This window comes from Hemitrygon akajei, chromosome 26, assembly GCF_048418815.1.
Source record: "Hemitrygon akajei chromosome 26, sHemAka1.3, whole genome shotgun sequence".
Taxonomy (NCBI): domain Eukaryota; kingdom Metazoa; phylum Chordata; class Chondrichthyes; order Myliobatiformes; family Dasyatidae; genus Hemitrygon; species Hemitrygon akajei.
Window position 1 is genome coordinate 11,740,320 of NC_133149.1, and position 24,932 is coordinate 11,765,251.

Below are 24,932 nucleotides of genomic sequence, written 5' to 3' on the forward strand. Positions count from 1 at the left end.
ATTCCATGTGCCTCAATGCAGAAATTTTATCAGACAAGCAAGAATGATTATACCCGTAAATGGCTTGCCAATCTCCAGAATGCAAAACAACCCAAAATTGTTATCTTGCTTCATTCAGGAAAACAAATCAGTTTTCAAATTACAAATTAAAACTGCAGATTGCTGTTGAATTTAACAAGGGAGCCTAATTAGTCAGCAGGAAATCAAGTCGCATTAGAGCCAAGCTCCTGTAATGTTGGTACAACAATTGAATGCTTCTAATGTGTTGGTCTCTGTTGCTTTGCTTTCCCCAAGAGGGCTGAAGTATTTTTACTAGACTTGTGTTCAATGTTCACAGGCTGTTTTTCCAGGCCTTATTTAGAATTGCATTCTTCACTGCATGGAAAAAAATAAATCTAAAAATACACAAAACACCTCTTGCCATTAGCTTAGTCTTTAAATCCAGTGTTGCTATGTTACGTTAGTTAACCTCTGATCATAACCGTGAAGGAATCTCTGCAGGGAAGTGTCCTCAGAATGTTCGTGTCTTCAAAAGCAGCAGATGACTTACACTAGTAATGTTTGTAACTAGGGAATCAAATAAAATAATAAATTAATTAGGGCATCATTTTATAATCATTAATTTTATATGAATTACAAAAGTTGATTTTTAAACATCTTGTAATTATTCAGATGCAATAACACTCTATATGTTGGAAATTTAAAATAGCCCCGGAGTTGCCTGGAGGTCAGCGGGATGGAAGCAGCCTGTCCTGGGCTTGGAGGTCTGTCTGGACGGGTGGGAGGGTGGGAAAGGGGCTTGTCTTGTTGTTGCCTTGTTTTGTTTTGTTGTTGCTGCTGCTGTTTGTGTTCTGCTGAACGTTGTGGACATGCTATGTTGGCGGCAGAATGCGTGACACATTTGCGGGCCTCCCCCAGCACACCCCTGGGTGTATTGGGTGTTAAGGCAAATGGCACATTTTGCTGCACCTGTAATAAAATAATCTTGAATCTTGAATCTTGTCTGATTCCATTGATATTTTCAGAGTGTCCTGTTATGTCATCCCTTATAATAGCTCTAAAGTGGAGCACCTTCACTCTGTCTGTCACAAATGGCAGGATCTCCTAGTGGCTACCTATTTCAATTCAACTTCCCATTCCCATTCCATCATATCAGTCTATGGCCTCCTCTGCAATCACAATGAGGCCACATCTAGGTTGGAGGAGCAACACCTCATATTACAGGGCCCTGGTAGAGGATTCTGTCAAATGGTGCAAGCTGAATCATCTGCAGCTCAACATCAGTAAGACAAAGGAGATGACGATGGACTTTAGGAAGACTAAGCCTGCATTGCTTCCTGTTACTATTGATGGAGAGGACGTGGATGTGGTGAGGACCTACAAGTACCCGGGGGTGCACCTGGATGACAGACCTGAGTGGAGCACCAACACAGAGGCTGTGTAGAAGGGCTAAAGTTGTCTCTGCATGCTGAGGAGGCTGAGGTCCTTTGGAGTTTGCAGGCCTTCCTTTACATGTTCTCCCAGTCTGTTGTTGCCAACACAATCTTCTATGTGGTGGTGTCCTGGGGCAATGGCATCAACACAGGTGATGCCAACAGGCTCAATAAACTGATTGGAAAGGCTGGCTCTGTTGTAGGAGTCAAACTGGACACACTGGAGGCTGTAGTAGAACAAAGGACCCAATAGAAAATCCTAGCAATTCTGGACAATGTTTCTCACCCTCTGCATGTCACCTTGACTGAACAGAGGAGCACTTTTAGTAAAAGACTAAGACAACTGTGCTGTTGCAAAGAGCGCTATGAGGTGATTCTTACCCTCGGCCATGAGGCTCTAGAATGAGTCAACCTATAGCCAGGGAAGTGATGACCCCCTCCTGTTAGGCTGTTTGAGGTCATTTATGTTTTTATTCTTTCTTACTTCCCTTCTAATATTTTGATATTTGAATATCTGTGCACTTGTAATGCTAGTGTGACACTGTCATTTCCTTTGGGATCAATAAAATATCCATCTATCTATCTATCTATTCCGTCCAGTTTGCCTCCATCCCAAAGGCATGAACATCGATTCCTCTAACTTCTGGTAATTTCCACCTCACCCTTTCTCTTTATCCATTCCCCATTCTGGCTCCTCTTTTATTACTTCTCTTCTCCTCACTTGCCCACCACCTCCCTCTGGTGCCTTTCCTCCTTCCTTTTCCCCACAGTCCAATCTCCTGTCCTATCAGATTCCTTCTTCTTCATTCCTGTACCCATTCCCACCAATCACCTCCCAGCTTCTTACTTCAACCCCTTTCCCCAACCTCCCATCTTCCCCCTCACACGGTCTGACCTATCATCTGCCAGCATGTACTCCATCCCCTTCCCACCTTCTTATTCTGGCCTCTTCCCCTTGAAGGGGCTTGGTCTGAAATGTTGACTGTTTATCCTCTCCATAGATACTGCCTGATCTGCTAAGTTCCTCCATTCATCCAGCACTTAGTGTGTGTTCCTAACAACTTTAAGTGTTTCCCTAATACTGATAGCAAGTTAATCAGTCTATAGATTTCTTATTTTAATGAGAATGAACTATTGTTTACTATCCTACTGCAGTTTTTGAATGGATTACATGATTGAGGAGCCCTAATTCTGAGTGGTCCTTCAAAGTAAAATTTATCATCAGAGTACATACATATCACCACATACAACCCTGGGATGCTTTTTCAACAAATCTATAGAATGGTATCTGTAAACAAGATCAATGAAAGAGCAAGAGTATAAAAGACAACAAACTGTGCAATGCAACCATAAATAAATAGCAATATATAACAGGAGCAGGAAAAGGGCAAAAGAAAAAAATCTTCATAATTTGACACAGCAAATTCAAACTTTGACTTAATCAATGTTGCTTGTCAGAATTTGCCTCTCCTTAGACCATGAGTTCCCAGCCTGGGGTTCATGGACCCCACGGTTAATAGTAGGGGTCCATAGCATAAGAAAAGGTTAGGAATCCCTGCTTTAGATAAACAGCAGAACCAGGAGCCACCATAGAGAGTTTTAACCTATGGCTTAGTTAGCAAGTCACTAATGAATACTCATGAAAGTATTTGTCTCTCAATTCAAGATGCCTGAGCGACCATGCTAGATTATTATCATATCTATGTTCAAATGTTCAAAGTTCAAAGTAAATTTAGTATCAAGTATATATATGTCAAAATATACAACCTTGAGATTCATTTTCTTGTGGGCATATTCAATAAATCTATAGAATATGAACCGGAACAGAATCAATGAAAGATTGCCCAACTTGGGCATTCAACCAGAGTTCAGAAGACAAAAATTTGTACAAAGACAAAAAGAAAGAAATAATAATACTGAGAACATGAGATGAAGGGTCCTAGAAAGTGAGTCCATAGTTTGTGCAAGTAGTTCAATGATGCGGCAAGTGAAGTTGAGTGAAGTTATCCCATTTGGATCAAGAGCCTGATGGTTGAGGGGTAATAACTATTCCTGAATCCTGAACCTGGAGTTGCGAATCCTGAGGCTCCTATACCTCCTTCTAGATGAAAGCAGTGAGAAGAGAGCATGCCCTGGAGGCTGGGGGTACTTGGGAGTCCTCACGCAGGATTCCCTAATGGTTAGTTTGCAGGTTGAGTTTGTGGTGAGGAAGGCAAATGCAATGTTATCATTCATTTCAAGAGGATTAGAATATAAAAGCAAGGATATAATGTTGAGGCTTTATAAAACAATGGAGAGGCCTTATTTGGAGTATTGTGAGCAGTTTTGGGTCCTTTATCTAAAGAAGAGTATGCTGACATTGGAGAGGATTCAAGCGAAGTTCACGAAAATGATTCTGGGATTGAAAGACTTGTCATACGAAGAACATTTGATGGCTCTGGGCCTCTACTCACTGAAGTTCAGAAGAATGAGGTGTGTCCTCATTGAAACCCGTTGATTGTTGAAAGGCCTCGATAGAGTAGATGTGAAGAGGATGTTTCCTATGGTGGGGGAGTCTAAGACCACAGGACACAGCTTCAGAATAGAGGATGTCCTTTTAGAACAGAGATGAGGAGGAATTTCTTCAGCCAGAGAGTGAATCTGTGGAATTCATTGCCACAGGTGGCTGTGGAGGCCCAGTCATTGGGTATATTAGAGGCAGAAGTTGATTGATTCTTGATGGGTCAAATGGCCTAATTCTGTTCCTATATCTTATGTTCTTATGATACAGGAATGAGGTTGCAAACCTTGTCTCATAGTTTCAATCTAGTCCTGAATGAAGGAGTAGATCATTATCATAGGAAAGCAGGGGAGTGAAGACAGTCTGGTCCTCATCAACAAAGCTACTGGAGAGCTGGTTGACTGCTTCAAGTTCTTTGGCATCCACATCATCACAACCTCACCTTGTCCCTCTACACTGATGCAGTGATGGAGGAAGCATTTCAGTATGTTCACTTTCTGAAGCATCTGAGAAGATTCAGTTTGGTGAAGGAGATTCTCTTGAACTTCTACAGATGGCCTATAGAAGTGTACAGACTTTCCAGTATAGTAACTGGTCTGTTCAGGACTGACAGAACCTGCAGAGTGGTAAACACTGCCCAGTCCATCACAGGCTTTGTCACTTCCTTCCATTCAGTTCATCTACACAGTGCATTGCATCAGGAAGGTTAACAGTATTGGAATCAGACACAGGTTTAGTATTACTGACATATGTCATGAAATTTATTGTTTTGCAGCAGCAGTACAATGCAATGCATAAAATAAACTATAAATTACAGTAATAAAAATATCTAATATGTATTTAAATAACCAGCCAGTGGTAGAGTGGCGTCTGCGCTGGACTTCGAGGAGAGTTGTCCTGGGTTTGAATCTGGCTGGCTCTTTGCACACTTTCCAACCGTGATGGGTTGAGCATTGAGCTAGTAACTTGGCCTCATGAAAAAACAGACAAGTGCTAAATGTTGTTACCCGATGTGCCACAGGAGCAGAAAGGAACAACAGTGTATTTAAATATTAAATAAGTAGTGCAAAAAGAGAACAAAAATAGTGAGGTAGTGTTCATGGATTCATTGACCATTCAGAAACCTGAAGGTGAATGTCTCTCACCCTGTCCTTTCCTTTTCCCTCTTCTGTCTTCTGGGAAAAGGTACAGGAGCCTGAAAGCCTACATGATCAAACTCAAGAGCAACTTATTCCGTGCTGCTATCAAACATCTGGGCCAGTCACCTCTTCACATTCCCATCCTGTGGTGCGGCTCTTAATTCTACCTCATCCACTTCTGTCACTTTAGGATTTTCTTTGCACCACATCAGTTTACACTGCTAGACTTTCCACCACTCTGTTGTTTTGTGCTTATCACTGTGTGGTTGCTTTACCAATCACCACTATGTTTAGCTATTTATTTTGTAAGCTCCATGGGAACGAGTAATTTAATTGCACCCTGGTGTCTATGACAATAACTAATCTAAATCTGGATTAGCTGGCACAATCAACACAATATTGTCATTAACTGTACTGAAATTTGGCTTGGACTAATTTCCTCTTTATAGTTGGTCAATTTGTGCGCTGGGCACCAAATCCATTTTCTTATCACAGCAGGAAAATAATTGCTTTAAAGTTCAAAGTTCAAAGTAAATTTATTGTAATAGTACATGTATGTCACCATATACAACTCTGAGATTCATTTTCTTGTGGGCATACTGAAAAACTCCAATAAACATAATAGAATCAATGAAAAACCACACCAATAGGGTAGACAGCCAGTGTGTAAAAGACAACATACTGTCCAAATACAAAAGAAATAACAATTATTATAATATCTACAACTGGTATCATCCCAAAGTCACTACTCACTATAAGACCATAAGACACAGGAGCAGAAATAGGCTATTTGGCCCATCGAGTCTGCTCCGCCATTCAATCATGGGCTGATCCAATTCTTCCAGTCATCCCCACAACCCTGCCTTAACCCCATACCCCTTGATGCCCTGGCTAATCAAGAACCAATCTATCTCTGCCTTAAATAAACCCAATGACTTGGCCTCCACAGCTGCTCGTGGCAACAAATTCCATAGCATAACAACCCTCTGAGAAAAGTAATTTCTCCGCATCCCTGTTCTAAAAGGACGTCCTTCAATCCTGAAGTCGTGCCCTTTTGTCCTAGAATCCCCTACCATGGGAAATAACTTTGCCATTCCAATCTGTTCAGGTCTTTTAACATTCGGAATATTTCTATGAGACCCCCCCTCATTCTCCTGAACTCCAGGGAATACAGCCCAAGAGCTGCCTGTCGTTCCCCATACGATAACCCTTTCATTCTTAGAATCATTCTTGTGAATCTTCTCTGAACCCTCTTCAATGTCAGTATATCCTTTCTAAAATAAGGAGCCCAAAACTGCACACAATACTCCAAGTGTGGTCTCACGAGTGCCTTATAGAGCCTCAACATCACATCCCTGCTCTTATATTCTATACCTCTAGAAATGAATGCCAACATTGCATTCGCCTTCTTCACAACCGACTCAACCTGGAGGTTAACCTTTAGGGTGTTCTGCACAAGGACTCCCAAGTCCCTTTGTATCTCTGCATTTTGAATTCTCTCCCCATCTAAATAATAGTCTTCCCATTTATTCCTTCCACCAAAATGCATGACCATACACTTTCCAACATTGTATTTCATTTGTTTTCTTTGCCCATTCCCCTAAACTATCTAAGTCTCTCTGCAGGCTCTCTGTTTCCTCAACACTACCTGCTCCTCCACCTATCTTTGTATCATGGGCAAATTTAGCCACAAATCCATTAATACTGTAGTCCAAATCATTGACATACATCTTAAAAAGCAGCAGTCCCAACACCGACCCCTGTGGAACTCCACAGGTAACAGGAAGCCAGCCAGAATAGGATCCTTTATTCCCACTCTCTGTTTTCTGCCAACCAACCAATGCTCCACTCATGCTAGTAACTCCCCTGTAATTCCATGGGCTCCTATCTTGCTAAGCAGCCTCATGGCAGTCTGAAAATCCAAGTACACCACGTCTACTGTATCTCCTTTGTCCACCCTGCTTGCAATTTCCTCAAAGAATTACAGTAGGTTTGTCAGATAGGATTTTCCTTTCAGGAAACCATGCTGGCTTTTGCCTATCTTGCCATGTGCCTACAGGCACTAGCATTTAACAATAGGGGATACACAGCAATATCTATGTAAATCTTCAGAAAGCCACAATACTAAACACAGCTAGAATAGTCCAAAAGTTCCTAGCAATTGAGAAATGAGTATGCTTAGCTATGCCCGTACCTCAGGTTTTGCCCGCTTGAGCTGAGAAAAAAATAAAAATGTATTAATAATAATAAATATTAAAAATAAATCATAAATATCAAGAACATGAGATATAGCATCCTTGAAATTGAGCCCATGGTTGTGGAAACTGTTCAGTGATGGGGCAAGTGAAACTGAATGAACTTATTCTCTCTAGTTCAAGAGCCTGATGGTTGAAAGATATGAGTACTTTTGCACCTAGTCTCAAGATGTTTCTTAATATTGACAAAAACACATAGGTTTTAAATTTGGAGAAGCTCAGCAGGTCAGCAGCATCGATGCAAAAGAGTGAACAGTCGATGTTTTGGGCTGAGACCCTCTTGTGTCCTGAAGAAGGGTCTTGGCCCAAAATGTCAACTGTTCACTCTTTTCCACAGATGCTGCCTGACCTGCTGAGTTCCTCCAGCATTTTGTGTGTGTAGCTTTGGAGTTCCAGTATCTGCAGATTTTCTCATGTTTGTAGATTTTAAATTTCCTCATTCTGGTTTGCCAAGTTTATTAATACTGTGAAAGGAACACCTATTGCATCCATATTGCTAATGCAAACATTAAATCTTTTTGGGTATTGCGTCCAGTTATTAGGTAATCCATTAAATTTCAGCTGTAGAAATATTGATAAATGTGGTATTATTATGCAATTAAACACAGCTGTCAAAACCAACACTGGTATGAACTATCTGATATTAATCTTGCCCATTGATCCATCTCTTGTGTATTCACTGATCTTCTTTGGTTCCCGTTTGGGGAATGCATTGATCTTAATTTTTTTCATTTTTCATTTCAAAACCCTTTGTCTTCACAGCTCTCTGTGTGACCGCCAGCCTTACATCCCTACAAGATATCTGATCTTTGAAACATCTGGCCTCTTGATCAATTGCTTCACCATCAGTTGTTCTGCTGTCAGCAGTTCTGAGCTCTCTAGTTCCCACCCGAAGTCTTTCTGCCTCTTTCACCTTGTTGCTGAGATTTCTTAAGAACTTTCTGACTGAGCTTTTGGTCATCTCTCTTGAAATCCCACATCATGTGTGTGAGTTTCAGTGGCCTTATTATTAGATACAGGACTATATGTAACAAAATGGCCACAGGAGTAGAACCCTGTGTGATCTTTTACTGCTGTACCCCATCCACTTCAAGGTTTGATGTGGTGTGCATTCAGAGATGCTCTTTTGCACGTCAGTGTTGTAACACGTGGCTATTTGAGTTACTGACACCTTCCTGCCAGCTTAAACCAGTCTGGCCATTCTCCTCTAGTGTTTTCACCCTCAGAACTGCTGCTTGCTGGAAGTTTTATTTTTTGTTTTTTTGAACCATTCTCTGTAAATTCTAATGAATGTTATGCATGAAAATCCTTGGAGATTTGCAGTTTCTAATATACTCAAACCTGGCACCAACAATCACTTGGTCAAAGACACTAAGATCACATTTTTCCCTCATGTGTGATCTGAACAACAATTGAACCTCTTGATCATAAGACTGAAAGACACAGGAAGCATAATTAGGCCATTCAGCCCATTGAGTCTGCTCTGCCATTTCATCATGGCTAATCCCAGATCCCACTCAACTCCATACACCTGCTTTCTCGCCATATCCTTTGATGCCCTGACTGATCAGGAAATGATCAACTTCTGCCTTAAATACACACACGAACTTGGCCTCCAAAGCAGTCTGTGGCAAAGCATTTGACAGATTTACTAGTCTTTGGCTAAAAAGATCCCTCCTTACCTCTGTTCTGGATACCCTCACCATAAGAAGCCTCCTCTCCACATCCACCGTTTCTAGTCCTTTCAACATTTGGTAGGTTTCAATGAGATCCCCATGTATTCTTCTAAATTCCAGTGAGTACAGGCTCAAAGCTGCCAAATGCTCCTGATATGTTAAACCCTTCATTCCTGGAATCATCCTCGTGAACCTCCTCTGGACTCCTCCAATGACAACGCATCCTTTCTGAAATATGGAGCCCAAAACTGCTGACAATACTCTAAGTGCAGCATGGCTAGTGTCTTATAAAGGCTCAGCATTATCTCCTTGCTTTTATATTCTATTCCCCTTGAAATAAATCGACTCAACCTGTAAATTAACCTTCTGGGAGTCTTGCATGAGGACCCCTAAGTCCCTGTGCACCTCTGATGTTTGAACCTTCTCCCCATTTAGATAATAGTCTGCACTATTGTTCCTTTTACCGATCTACATTTCCCAACACTGTATTCCATCTGCCACTTTTTTGCCCATTCTTCCAATTTGTCTAAGTCCTGCTGCAATCGCATTGCTTCCTCAGCACCACCTACTCCTCCACCTATCTTTGTATCATCCACAAACTTTGCCACAAAGCTATCAATTCCATTATCTAAGTCATTGACAAACAATGTGAAAAGTAGCAGTCCCAGTACTGACCTCTGAGGAACACCACTGGTCACCGGCAGCCAACCAGAAAAAGTCATGTCTGCATGTTTCTCTGCATTGAGTTGCTGCCACATGATTGACTGATTAGGTATCTGCATTAATGAAGGGGTACATGTACGTATGTCATGTTGTGCACTCACTTGAGTTTCAAGGTGTTGTCTACAGGTGGCTGTAGAGGTTGATCCAGGATCCATGTATTCTGGTACAGTGTGGACATAAGTAAGTGTTGGCTGTGGTTAGTGGCTGGGTATTTTGTTGGTCCATTCTCTCCTTTCACAGATGCCACCTGTTCTCTGTAGCACAGCAGAGGTCATTCTCATGTAGTGCAGCTCCCTCTTGAACAGATTTCCTCCAAATGTATCTATTGAGTGGAATATTGAGTGGATCCCAGTTTTTAAATGTAATGTTGAATTTTCTCAAGCTGTTTTGTTGATGTTATCTTTGAAGTGTTTCCGTTGCCCACCAGGGGCTCGCTGACCTTCCTTGAAATGGGAGTGAAGGATCTGTTTGAAAAGACTTGAGTTAGACATCCGAATGACATGGCCTATCCATTGGAGTTGGTGTTGCTTTATCGTGGTGGAGTACATGTGTACCTAATAAAGTGGCCACTGAACATACGTAACATTCTGTGACATTACATGGGATAGATTGCAAAGCAAACAATGCAGTTTCCAATTATATTCTCAGATGGAAGGGACATGGGTCATTTGAATTCAGGCATAAGTGCTTCATCTGACTCTCTTTATAATGTGTTTCATAGAGTTTCTTACTTCATCACGAACAAGCTCTTTGTGTAATGTTCATTTCTGCCGCTCAGTCTATTCACATAAAATATTAGAGCATAAGAAATGGGATCACACTCAAAATATTGGAGGAACTCAGCAGGTCAGGCAGCATCTATGGAGGGAAATAAACAGTTAATGTTTTGGGCGGAGACCCTTACTGTTTAGGCTCTCAGTTCCCACCCCACCATATCTGCACTGCCATCCTCATATGTAAGATCATCAGCACCATTTTCCTGTACAATTTTTCCCAATTCTCACATGTACAACTCGATCTCTGCCATGAGATATCAAAGTTCGAAGTTCAAAGTATATTTATTATCTAAGTATGTACGCATTTGTACAACCTTGAGATTCGTCTCCTTACAGGCAGTCACAAAACATGAGGCCCAAAAGAGCACATTTAAAAAAAGACTGACAAACACCCAATGCTCATGTAATGAGCCTTTATAGCTTTCTTTGTTGGAAAATTATGAAGATTCCGTAGCTTCCAAGTGAAGAAATTCCTTCCCTTCATTCTTGTGAATTTCCAATCCCTTATTTTCAGTCTGTGACATTCCCCCTCGGCTCTGGACACTCCTGCATTTACCCTCTCAAGCCCCACACGAACTTTATATCTTTCCATGAGTTCACTCTTGTGAAATAACCAACACTGTCAATCTGTGACAAAGGGTCTCAACCTGAAGCATTGACAGTTTATTTCCCTCCACTGATGCTGCCTGACTTGCTGTGTTCCTGAAGCATTTTGTGTGTGTTGCTGAATAATTCCAGCATTTGTAGAATCCTTTGTGTTTATTAACAAATGAAGTTTATTGTCATGTGCACATGGTGAGATACAGGCACAATGAAAATCTTGCTTTCAGCAGTATCTCAGGCACGTAGATTCAGACAACACAGAGAACATCAACGATGTATAAAATATACCACACAGTGTGGAGAATGCTTGCAAAACAAAATAGTAGTATAGAACACACAATTAGAAACATATTAGGCAACATGGGGTGGGAGGGCTGGTACCTCTGGTGAAGGGGCTTGTCATGTCCATCCCAGGACAGCTTGCTCACCTTTGGTCCCGACCAGACACTCAGCTCTCACCTGTGGCTCCAAGTAGCTGTTTGCATGTGACAGCAGCCACACCCCGGTACACCGCTTCAATGGGTGGGCTAAACCAGGTGAGGGTAGCTGACAGCCTCATACCCTGGTGAGAAAGGGACACCTATCATATAAAGTCAGCTCTGGCAGACTGGGTGGATGAGATCTACAGAGAGAGGAGGTCCATAGTGTACCATTGCTGAGTTAGGGTTAGGCTCCTGCAGGTAGGTTGTAGGAAAGTAGCTGTTTTTCAAAATGGTGGTGCAGGACTTCAAGCTTCTGTACCTCCTCCTCAATGGCAACAGTGATAGGTGGGGATTCTTAATGATAGATGCCTCCTTCTTGAGGCAGCGCCTCCTGTTGATGCCGTCAGTGGTGGGAAAGATGTGACCATGATGGACCAGGCTGTGACCACCTCTCCCTTCAGACTCTTATCTTCTTGTGCATTAGAGTGAGTTTGGGGTGGCCATTGAACACTGAGCAGAGGCGTTTTGTGAAAGGGTCCTTGAGTCTGTAATTGGTCTCGATCAAAAGAGATTCAAGTAAGAAACGTTTTGGGACAGCATGCTAGCGTGGTATTAGCACAAGGCTTTACAATGCTTTACCCAGGTTCAATTCCCGCAGCAGCCTGTAAGGAGTATGCATATTCTCCCTGTGACCACATGAGATTCCTTCCACAGTCCAAAGATGTACTGGTTGGTAGGTCATTGTAAATTGTCCTGTGATTCGGCTAGGATTGAATTGGGGGTTACTGGGCGGCATGGCTTGAGGGGCCGGAAGGACTTACTCCACACAGTATGTCAATAAGTAAATAAATCAATTGCCATGCACACCCAGTCTGTTTAAACTGTCCTGATATGACATCTCTCCTGTCCCAGCAATCAATACACTTCATTGCATACTCTCTACTGCAAGAGAGATCAGATCTGTGCGCATTATTCCAGGATTTTATTTATTGACATATTGACATTCTCCTGCCTTCTCCCCGTAACCTTTGACGGCCTGATTAATCAAGAACCTATCAACTTCCACTTTAAATATACCCAATGTCTTAGCCTCCACAGATTCACCACCCTCTTTCTAAAGAAATCCGTTCTCATCTCTGCTCTAAATAGTCGTCCCTCCACTCTGAGGTTGTGCCCTCTGGTCCTAGACTCACTCACTAGAGGAAACATCCTCTCCACATTCACTCTGTCTGGGCCTTACATGGTTTCTGTCTCAATAATACCACACAGTTCAAGAAATTCACTGTTTCTTCCACAATATGCTGTAGATCTACATAATAATGTGAAGTGAAAATGGAAACCTGAGTCTCCAAAAATTTCAATCTATGTTTTCTGAATCTAACCAGCAAACAATATATATAATTACTTTGTTCATCCAGAACATCAGTTATATTGAACACAGGGCCCACATGTGCAGTCGCAAGAGTGAAATGGACCAATACTGAGGAGATTAACATCATATTTGCTGCATGTGGTAATCTTGTTGTCATATTGGCTGAACTTCCTGCTTTTTGATAGTCATCAGGGGAAACATCTGCACATTAAAATCAACAACTGGAACCCCTGCTCCCAATACGGGTGTGTCCGATTATGAATTAGTATGGACAAGGCAAGATTAAACAGCATATACAATGATAAAACCACTGCTCCACATTAACTGATTGCATGTGCAGTTGCTCAAGGTTAGACTACTACCCGGACTATAACTTAGCAGTTTCAAATGTTAAACATCCCAAATAACTAATCTAAAAGTCCAATTTTTTATATTGACCAAACACTTTACTGCAATCTTTTGGCTGTCAAAGTCCAGAATATTTACCAACATGCTGGCTAGTGATGTTCCGGAGAGAAAATCCTGCAATAATAAAGGTCCCAACAGCAAATGGGCATTGATGGACTTCTTCACATTATATCAGTTAAACAGGTTGAGTGAATATTGCAATTCCAATGCGCAGGAACACCAGAGTCTGGAGAGAGTAGAGACCACAGGGTCACATCCCTCTCCACCAGTGAGATCATCGACAGGAGGCATTGCCTCAAGGTGGTGGCATTGATCATCAAGAATCCCTACCATCTGGATTATTCGCTCCTGTCACTGTTAGCATCAGATAGGAGGGAGAGAAAACTGAAGACCCACACCACTAGTTCAAGAGCACTACGTTCCTAGGAGCATCAAGTTAAAGAAAAAGCTGGACCCCAGGTGCACTGGCGATGGAGGGAGTGAATGTTTGCGGTGGTGGCTGGGATGATGGCTGGCTACATGGCCCTGAATGGTGTAAACCTCTTCATCATTGCAGATTGGAAATAACATCTCCTCCTTGCTGACAATCAACACTGTCACATCTCAGAGCTGCATGCTAAGCCCACTGCTCTACCTTAGCTGCACCCATAGCTGTGTGGCTAGCTCAAATGCCATCTATAAATTTGCTAACAACATGACTATTGTTGCCAGAATTTCAGACGGTGACGAGGAGGCGTACAGGGGTGTAATAGATCAGCTGGTCAAGTGGTGTCAAAACAGCAACCTTACACACAGCGAGACTAAGGCCAAGGAATTGATTGTAGAACAGGAAGGAGTCCTCATCAATGGATCAAAAAGGCAGCATCCATCATTAAGGACCACCTTTATCCAGGACATGCCCTCTTCTCATTGCTACCATTAAGGAGGAGGAACAGCAGTCTGATACACACATGATGTTCTAGGAACAGCTTCTTCCCCTCTGCCGTCAGATTTCTCTAAGGGTGATGAAGCCATGTACACAAACTCACTAGGCTTTTTTTTCTTTTTTTACTTTCTTTTTGCACTGCTACTTTAACTTAATTTAAGTATATATAAGTGATAGATATATCTTAGTCCATCAAAGGAAAAGCCCTTGAGAACATCAACAAAAAGTGCTGTCACAGGAAAGCAGCATCCATCATCAGGGACACCACCATCCAGGCCATGCTCTCTTTTCACTGCTGCCATCGGGAAAAGGGTCCAGGAGCCTCAGGTCCCACACCACCGGCTTTAGAAACAGTTATTACCTTACGCCCATCAGACACCTGAACCAGAGTGGATAACTTCACTCTCTACAACACTGAACTGATTCCACATCATACGGACTCACTTTCAAGGACTCTACAACTCATGTTCTCATGTTCTCAGTATTATTTACTTATCTATCTATTCATCTATCTATTTATCTATCCATATATGTATTTATTTATTTATAACCATATAACAATTACAGCATGGAAACAGGCCATCTTGGCCCTTCTAGTCCATGCCGAACACTTACTCTCACCTAGTCCCACTGACCTGCACTCAGCCCATAACCCTCCATTCCTTTTCTGTCCATATACCTATCCAATTTTACTTTAAATGACAATATTGAACCTGCCTCGACCACTTCTACTGGAAGCTCATTCCACACAGCTACCACTCTCTGAGAAAAAAAATTCCCCCTCATGTTACCCTTAAGCTTTTGCCCCCTAACTCTCAATTCATGTCCTCTTGTTTGAATCTCCCCTACTCTCAATGGAAAAAGCCTATCCACTTTAACTCTATCTATTCCCCTCATAATTTTAAATACCCTATCAAGTCCCCCCTCAATCTTCTATGCTCCAAAGAATAAAGACCTAACTTGTTCAACATTTCTCTGTAACTTAGGTGCTGAAACCCAGGTAACATTCTAGTAAATCTTCTCTGTACTCTCTCTATTTTGTTGACATCTTTCCTATAATTCGGTGACCAGAACTGTACACAATAATCCAAATTCGGCCTTACCAATGCCTTGTACAATTTTAACATTACATCCCAACTCCTATACTCAATGCTCTGATTTATAAAGGCCAGCATGCCAAAAGCTTTCTTCACCACTCTATCCACATGAGATTCCACCTTCGGGGAACTATGCACCATTATTCCTAGATCACTCTGTTCTACTGCATTCTTCAGTGCCCAACCATTGACCATGGTAGATGTCCTATTTTGATTATTCCTACCAAAATGTCACGCCTCACACTTATCAGCATTATATATTATTTATTGTTTGCGTTTTTGTACTTGTACAGTTCGTCTTTTGTACACTATTTGTCAATCTTTGAGTGTAGGTTTCATTCATTTTATTTTATTTCATTGTTCTACTGTGAATGCTTGCAAGAAAATGAATCTCGGGGTGGTATACGGTGACATATACATATTTTGATAATAAACTTTTTTTGAACTTTGAACTTTGATTTCTCTTGCTGCCCTTGAACCAACAGGACTAGATTCCTTCCTTTGCTCCTTATTTAATTCTGTGGTTTAGTACATGGGGAGCAATTTGCTTGTTGCCAGTTTGGAGAAGGCATTTCAGAGTAAAAATCCCCATTGGGTTGTTAGGTGTCAGAAGATGTATCCAATTTCATTGAGGGTTGTGCAATTCTGCAAATGCTTTTGGGGGAACAAGGTAAATGTAAGTGTTTTTGCCAGCGCTATTATTTTTCCATTTGGTATCCCAGTTGGGCCTGCCTCTCAGCCCTGCAATATAATTTAGTTTTCAATTACTTCAGTGAAAGGTAAGGAACTCTACTGTACAATGGGCTCAGTGGTGGAACCTCCAGCTTGCTGAAGGCCAGGTGAGGTATTTGTGCCAGCTGGCCTGTGTGATCATGATGGAGATGGAGATCAGTCTCGGATCTGATCTTTCAAAATTCTGCCAAGTTTAGGAATTCTAAAACAAAGAGGAGACCAAATTAAAAGCCGAAGAAAGATTGAAGAGTCATTGCTTACAATGCAATGTTAATTGTATACATATGTGGTATTCTCGTTAAGTTCATCTCAAGTGTTCAAAATAAATTTTTTAATTCATAAGCATTCTCAGAATTATACGTCAGAACATAGAACAAAGTACATGCCCTTTGGCCCATGACACTGTTCCAAACTTTTAACCTACTCTAAGATCAATATACATAATCTTTCTGTCCCATATAGTACTCCCTCTTCTATCATCCACTTGTCTATCTTAGAGTCTCTTCAATGTCGGCAGCCATTAAGAAAAGGCTCCCTTTATTCCCACTTTGCCTCCTGCTAATCAGCCGATGTTCTATCCATGTTAGTATCTTTCCTGTAATACCACGGGCTCTTACCTTTTTAAGCAGCCTTGTCAAAAGCCTTCTGAAAATCCAAGTACACAACATCCACAGATTTTCCTTTGTCTATCCTGCTTGTTATTTCTTCAAAGAATTCCAACAGATTAGTAGGCAAGATTCAGCTACTTCTTTTAGAATCCTGGGGCATACTCCATCTGATCCAGGTGACTTATCTACCTTCAGACCTGTCAGTTTCCCAAGCATCTTCTCCGTAGTAATGGCAACTTCACACACTTCTGCTCCCGATACTCTCAAACTCCTGGTATACTGCTAATGTCTTCCACAGTGAAGAATGATGCAAAATACTTATTCAGTTTGTCTGCCATTTCCTTGTCCCCTATTACTGCCTCTCCAGCATCATTTTCCAGCAGTCTAATCTCTACTCTTTTACTCTTGATATATCTTAAAGAAAAACTTTTGGCATCCTCTTTGATAGATTTGGTTTGCTTACCTTCATATTTTATCTTCTCTAATTATAAAAAACTACATACAAGTACTGACAACCAATGTGCAAATAGTAATAATAAATAAATAAACAAATAATACTGAGAACATGAGTTGTAGAGTCTTTGAAAGTGAGCACCTAGGTTATGACATCAGTTCAATGTTGAGGTGAGTGAAGTTATCCACAGTGGTTCAGGAGTCTGATGGTTGAGGGGTAATAACCGTTTCTGAGCCTGGTGGTGTGGGATCTAAGGCTCCTGTACCTCTTGCCTGATGACAGCAATGGGAAGAGAGCAGTAACTAATATTGAAAACGTGAGTTGTAGAGCCTTTGAAAGTGAGTCCATAGGTTGTGGAATCAGTTCAGAGTTGAGGTGGGTGAAGTTACCCATGCTGGTTCAAGAGCCTCATGGTTGAAGGGCCTTAGCCACGGACAGGGTTCTGAAACAACCTCAAGAAAGGTTAAGAATGGTGGGAAGTTCTATTCTTGTTGTCAATGTCTTGAAGCTGATGGGGGTAACACTAGTGGTTCTTAAATAAAGCACCAGACATTTTAACTGCTCAATTATGAGTGTTTCTTTTATTCTGTATCTGATACATTGAGTCTGAGATAGGTTGCTTGATGTCATTTACATCAAGGACATTTTTCATGATCAAATGGTCACCATTTGAGCCATTCAACTGAATATAGAACAGTACAGCACATTACAGGCCCTTCAGCCCATAATATTGTGCCTACTTTTTACTGACTGGAAATGCTGTCAGTCTAATACTTAAATAGTGGAATAAGCTATATGAGTGACAGCTTTTGAATTATTGCCTTAGAACATAGACTGTAAAACAGTACAGAATAGAACAGGCCCTTTGGCCTACAATGTTGACCTTCAACCTACTCTTGGGTCAATCTAACATAGCATATAGCCCTCCATTTTTCTATCATCTATGTCCTATCTAAAAGTTCCTTAGCAACACACATAAAATGCTGGAGAAACTCAGCAGGCCAGGCAGCATCTATGGAAAAGAGTAACCAGTTGCTGTTTTGGGCTGAGACCTTTCATCAGGTCTGGAAATAAAGAGAAGTCTTGTTGGGTTAGATTCACCTTGGAGTAGATTAAAGATCAACATTGTGGGCCAAAGGGCCTATTCTCTTCTGTGTTGTTCTATGGTCTATGTTCTAAGGCAATAATTCAAGAGGACTCCTCTTTTTTTCCCAGTCCTGAAGAAGGGTCTCGGTCCAAAATGTCAACTTTTCCATAGTTACTGCCTGACCTAGTGAGACTGTCCAGTATTTTGTGTGTGTTGTTTTGGATTTCCAGCATCTGCAGATTTCCTCATGTTTGTAAGAGTTTCTTAAATCTCCCGAATGCCTTTACCTCTACCACCATCCATGCACACACTACTCTCCGTGTAAAACACCTGCTTCTGACATCCCCCCCCCATACTTTCCTCCAATCACCTTACAAGTGTGGCCATAAATGGTTTAAATTTAAGACATTTAAATGACTTTGCTATAAACTTCCAAAGCTTTGACAAACAAATCTTTTTGATCTCTCTAGGTCTTGCCTAGCTCTCTTGTCTATCGTCTGAAAGATTGCAGAGCTATCCAGAGGAAACATCATTGTAATTACACACAGTTTGTTAGTTTTAGCATTGTTGTTTGCCCTTTGTGTTTAATGATTCTGGTTTCTATGAGAGTAAGGGGATGATCTGGACAATCTGTGCTTTGAACTCTCTGCCACCACTTTAATTTGCAGGATTAATAGCAGATGCCCCGAAGATGTTTGTGATCTTATTCAACTTCAGCAAATGCCGCCCTCACATCAAGCAAGGCAGCAGCCTTGCCAAGGTTCCATCAGATGGAACCATTACGGAGTGCGGCCACTCCCACTCTGTCCCCAAACTTTTGGTCAATGTAAATGTTGGAGTCCTTGAAATGATCACTTTGCCTTCTCAGTGAGTGCTCTACCTCAGCGATTCTCAATATGGGCCAAATTTTGTAGGGGCCACAAGTAAAAAAAAACAAGAAACTGGGAGCCACATGAGTTTCTGAATTGTCCATGATAAGTTTACTGTTTTAATGAATCATTACTAAAATATGTAATCTAAAAAGAAATGAATATATGTAATGTAATTGGTACCCTGAATTAAATGAATGAGAAAATATGTGAGATGATGCAAAAGAGGCAGCAAAACTGCTTATCCTGTGTGTGGGGGAGGGGGTGCGCGCATTGATCGTTATCTGTGCTCCTACTTGTCCATGCATAAATCACCATTCACACCCTGCGGGGTGGCCCACTGAGCCTCATTCCAAATCCAACCCTAAATCTCAAACTGCAGATTAGTCTGCAGCAGGGCCAATCAGTGAGTATGCAGCAGGAGGCTGGTTCGGTTTGCCTTCCACTGACCCGTGTGTGTTATGATAAGAGCTATGAAATAGTTTTATTTTTCATATACACCTGGCTACTGTGCTTCGTGTCTGTGAGCTTTGCGGCAATTTGCCCCGCTAATATGATGAACTCAGAGTGAGGCTTTGGGCCTACTCTGGGCTGCTCTGGGGTTCAAGTCTAAGGACTCAATTTGTTTTGGAATGCTGTTGCTCACTTCTATTATTTACATGATTTGTGTGTGTTTTTTGTCGATCTCTGTGCATTGGGTATTGATCTTTTTTTCAATTGGGTTCTTTTGGGTTTCTTGCTTTGTGGTGGCCTGTAAGCAGACAAATCTTAAGGTTTTATAACTTATACATTCTTTGAATCTTTGAACATTATATTTAACATATAATACTTTTAACATGTTAAAACATAAATATTGACTGTATACTTGAATAATTTGTACACTTGACCAAAAGAAACTTCAGCAGCAAATGGACACTAAGGAGAGTGGAGACCACAGAAATACTGTAAGTGAAAGTCACAAGTGGGCCATGAACAGAAAAAGAGATTGACAACCAATGATCTACCTTACTTAGCTCGCAGTAGAAGAACTTTAGCAATTGCTTCATTCACCCACCTCATCTGGGATGTCATCACCAGCAAGGGATATTGGAAACTGGGAAGTTAAGTGTTGAAATCTCACATGAAAGACAGGAAAATGAAGCTGTGAAAACTGCGGTTTTGGCCTGTGGGGAAGATTGGTGTCTGGAAAGTCAAACACAGGCAAGCCAACGTTTCTGACTCAGAGCTAAAGGAGGGCAAACAGCTGTTGCCACGACAGGATGAATTGAATTAATAAATAATCCCATGGAACTACTTTGAAGAATAGTTTTGAAGCCTGATCACTGTTCGTCACCCTATACCCCTGGTTAATGGCCCATCATTAATTGCACTTTGAGGAAGTGGCGGTGAACTGCTCCAGATTGTCTAAGAAAGCAGACAGGAACTTGATTTAATGTCATATCTGAATGCTCTACAGTTTTATGGTGTGTTTTCAGGCCGATTGAGTGAACTGCCATTTTGCTGTCTCTGACAAGATTCCGGGAGGCGAGCAGACTCGAGGCCAGGAAGCATAGAGATGGGGCCCAAGCCCATGGTCAACTCCCTTTCTCTCTGATGTCACTGATTAAAGCTTTGAGGAAGATTGAAACATTGAAGGAAGTTCAGAAGGTGGCTGCATGTCATGACCTCCCTCTCCCTCTTGCTCTTGAAGGAAAGTCCCTGTGTCCAAATGGTCTCTCTCACTCCCTCAAGGCTGTCGGAGGTTGGTACCAGATTTCCGGATCTGTGGTTCATGGATTGGACTGTAGATTGATTGGGCTCTTTTGATTTTGTGTTTTTATATTCTGTGTTTTCGCTCGTTCTTTCTTGATGGCATTTGTGTGATTTGTTTGTTTTTCTTTGCACATGGGAAGATTGATATTTTTGTTTATGTTTGTGCAAATTCTTTTTGCTCAGGTGGGGTGTTGTTCTCGTTGTTTTTTGTGCAATTTGTTTTTTGTATGTGGGGGGATTGATTTTTCTCTTTGAATGGCTTCTAGTGTTTTCTTTGTTTCATTGCTGTTTGGAGAAGATGGATTTCAGAGTTATATACTACATGCATACTTCAAGTGCAAATGTACTTTGAACTTTGAACTTTCAGTGCAATGCAGATGGACAGTAAGGTGCAAGATCATAATGAAGTAGATTGTGAGTCAAGACTCCATTTCATCATATGAGGGCACCATTCAATAGTCTTATAACAGGGGCTGCCCTTGAACTTAGTGGGATGTGCTTTTATCAGTTTGTATCTTCAGCCTAATAGAAGATGGGAACATAGAATATAGAACATAGGACAGGCCCTTTGGCCCACAATGTTGTGCTGACCCTTTACTCTACTGCAATAAACCCTTCCCTCCCACATAGCCCTCCAATGTTCTATCATCAAATTGCCTCTTAAAGGAGAATGAAATAATTGTTACTCTAGGTTCAATACACCACAAAAAACCCCACGTAAGATAAAGTTCAAAAGTTTAAAGTTCAAAGTAAATTTATTATAAAAATATATAACCCTGAGATTTTTTTTCTTGCAGGCATACTCAATAAATACATAATAGAATAATAACCATAACACAATCAATGAAAGACTACACAAACTTAAGCATTCAACCAGTGTGCAAAAGACAACAAACTGTACAAATACAAAAAAGAAAGAAATAATAATAATAAATAAATAAGCAATAAATATCAAGAACATGAGATGAGAAGACCTTGAAAGTGAGTCCATAGGTTGTGGGAATATTTCAATAAAGGGGCAAGTGGAGTTGAGTGAAGTTATCTCATTTGCTTCAAGGGCCTGATAATTTGAGGGGTAATAACTGTTCCTGTACCAGGTGGTGTGAGTCCGGAGGCTCCTGTACCTTCTTCCTGATGGCAGCAGCATGAAGAGAGCATAACCTGGGTGGTGGGGGTCCCTGATGATGGATGCTGCTTTCCTGTGACTCCGTGTAGGTATGCTCAGTGGTGGGAAGGGCTTTACCCATGATGGACTGAGCTGTATCCATTACGTTTTGTAGGATTTTCCATTCAAGGGCATTGGTGTTTCCATTCCAGACTGTGATACAGCCAGTCAACATACTCTCCGCCACACATCTATAGAAGTTTGTCAAAGTTTTAGATGTCATGCCAAACCTCCACAAACTGCTATTACAGAAGTAGAGCTGCTACTGTGTTTTTTTGTAATTGAACTGACATTTCATTATATATTTCAGTGTTTCGATATAGATCTGACAAATAAACTATCCTTACTAAAGAAAATCTGTATGTCCCTATGGTATTATTAACTGATGGGTTGACTACTGTCAGCTGAAAATGTCTGCTGCACTCCCTATGTACAGAATATCACTGGCTGGCATTCTCTGTTATCCCATTGGTTGATTGTCTGCTGCGCACTCTGTTTTCCGATCAGTGACATTTTAAAGTATTCTACACCTTTAGAAATCTTTGAATGTGTCCAGTGTTTTCTGATTTTCTGTCTTTGAAAGGCTGCATTTTGGCTGCTGGTCTTTAGAATAACCAAAGCCTTTTATTTGCTGTATTTTCATCCACACCAATATATCCAGTTGCCACAAACCTTGGTATTTCTCCAGCCCTTGAAGTGAAATCCATTTAATTCTCCAAAGTTGATACATTACATTTTTAAACAAACTCTGATAGCTTTATGAAAGAGAGTTTTTCACCTATATGTATTTATTTATTTGAAGATGCAGCATGGCACACCGGGCAGAGCCACCCACCGATTTAACCTTAGTCAATGACCAAATAACCCAATAACCAGTACGTCTTTGGACTGTGGGAGGAACCAGTGCACCTAGAGGAAACCCACACATTCACGGGAAGAATGTACAAATTTTCTTACACAGGACGCTGGAATTGAACTCCATACTCCAATGCTCCGAGCTGCAGTGGAATGCTACTAGATAAGAAAGTATAGTCTGAAATGCTTTAGCTGTGTTTCGTGTCCAATGTATAAGTGCAATTCAATGATAAACACAAGTCATTCTGAGTCATTAAATGAATAGTTTCCTTAAGTTTCATTGGCCCGAAGCCTATTCTTTTGGAATTGAACATATGCCCCTAACTTTCAACTTTATTTCCATTCCACCCAAGTCATTAATAATGTGCTAAATAACCTTTCTTCTCAATGCATCAAATCAGAATTCATCTTAGAGTCACAGAGTACTACAGATGCCTCAGCCCACCCAATGCATACTGACATGACCTTCTGCCTAGTTCCATCTATATACACCAGGACTATAACCCTTCTCATCCATAAACTCCTTTTAAGTTTGTTTATTTAGCAATACAGCACAGAGTTGGCCCTTCCAGTCCTTTGAGCCACGCTGCCCCAGCAACCCCCCAATTAACAAACACGAGACGATCTGCAAATGCTGGAAATCCAAGGCGACACACACAAAATGCTGGAGGAACTCAGCAGGCCACGCAGCGTCGATGGAAAAGAGCACAGTCAACGTTTCAGCCGGAGACCCTTCATCAGGACTGGAGGACAAAAAGCTGAGGAGTAGATTAAAATGGTGGGGGAGAGGAGAGAGTAACACCAGGTGATAGGTGATGAAGTAAAGAGCTGGTGAAGGGGGGAGTCTGACAGGAGAGGACAGAAAGCCATGGAAGAAAGAGAAAGGGGAGGAGCACCAGAGGGAGGTGATGTGCAGGTAATGAGATAAGGTGAGCGAGGGAAATAGGAATGGTGAAGTTCGAGAAATCAATGTCTATGCCATCAGGTTGGATGCTACCCAAATGGAATATAAGGTGTTGTTCCTCTAACCTGAGTGTAGCCTCATCACGACAGATGGACATATTGGAATGGGAATGGGGAGTGGAATTAAAATGGCTGGCCACTGGGAGATCCGCTTCTTCTGGCGAATGGAGCATAGGTGCTCGGTGATGCGGATTCTCAATCCATGTCGGGTCTCACTGATATACAGGAGGCCACACTGGGAGTTCCTCCAGCATTTTGTGTGTATGGCTTGGATTTCCAGCATCTGCAGATTTTCTCTTGTTTGCGAAAAGTAGGCTGCAAGGTTATAGAGAAATAAGGAGAGTGGGGATGGAATTGTTCAACATTAAAATCAGAATCAGGTTTAATATCACTGGCATATGTCATGAAATTTGGTTTTTTTATGGCAGTAGGACACTGCAGTAATAATAATGAAAACTGTAAATTACTGTAAGAAGTATATATAAAAATTAAATTAAATAGCAGTGCAAAAACAGACTAAAAATAGTGTTCATGGTTTGTTGTCCATTCAGAAATCAGATAACAGAGGTGAAGAAGCTATTCCTGAAACATTGAGTGTATATCTTCAGGCTCCTGTACCTCCTCTTTGATGGTAGCAATGAGAACAGGGCATGTCCTGGGTGATGGGGGTCCTTTTTGAGGCATCGCCTTTTGAAGATGTCCTCGATGCTAGGGAAGCTAGTGTCCAAGATTGAGTTGGCTGAGGTTACAACTTTCTGCAGCTGGAGAGGCTAGTGCTTGTGATGGAGCTGGCAACCAGCATGGATCCAGAAGGCTGATAAGCCTCCTTCTGTGCCCATACAAGTTAAACTAAGAGTATAGTTTTCCACAGGGGTTAGAAACCCATTTCATACGAGGCTCCTTTCCCGATTTAGTCCATCTCCATTGCTCCTCCTGCCTTGGTTACTTGTGATCCATTGCTGAACTGATGCTTTGTAAAATTAAGCTTTATTTTATTTTATTTGGAGATACTGCAAAGTAACAGGCCCTCCCAGCTCAACAAATCCTCGCTGCCCAATACCACCCATGTGACCAATTATTCTACATACCCATATGTCTTTGGAACGTGGGAGGAAACA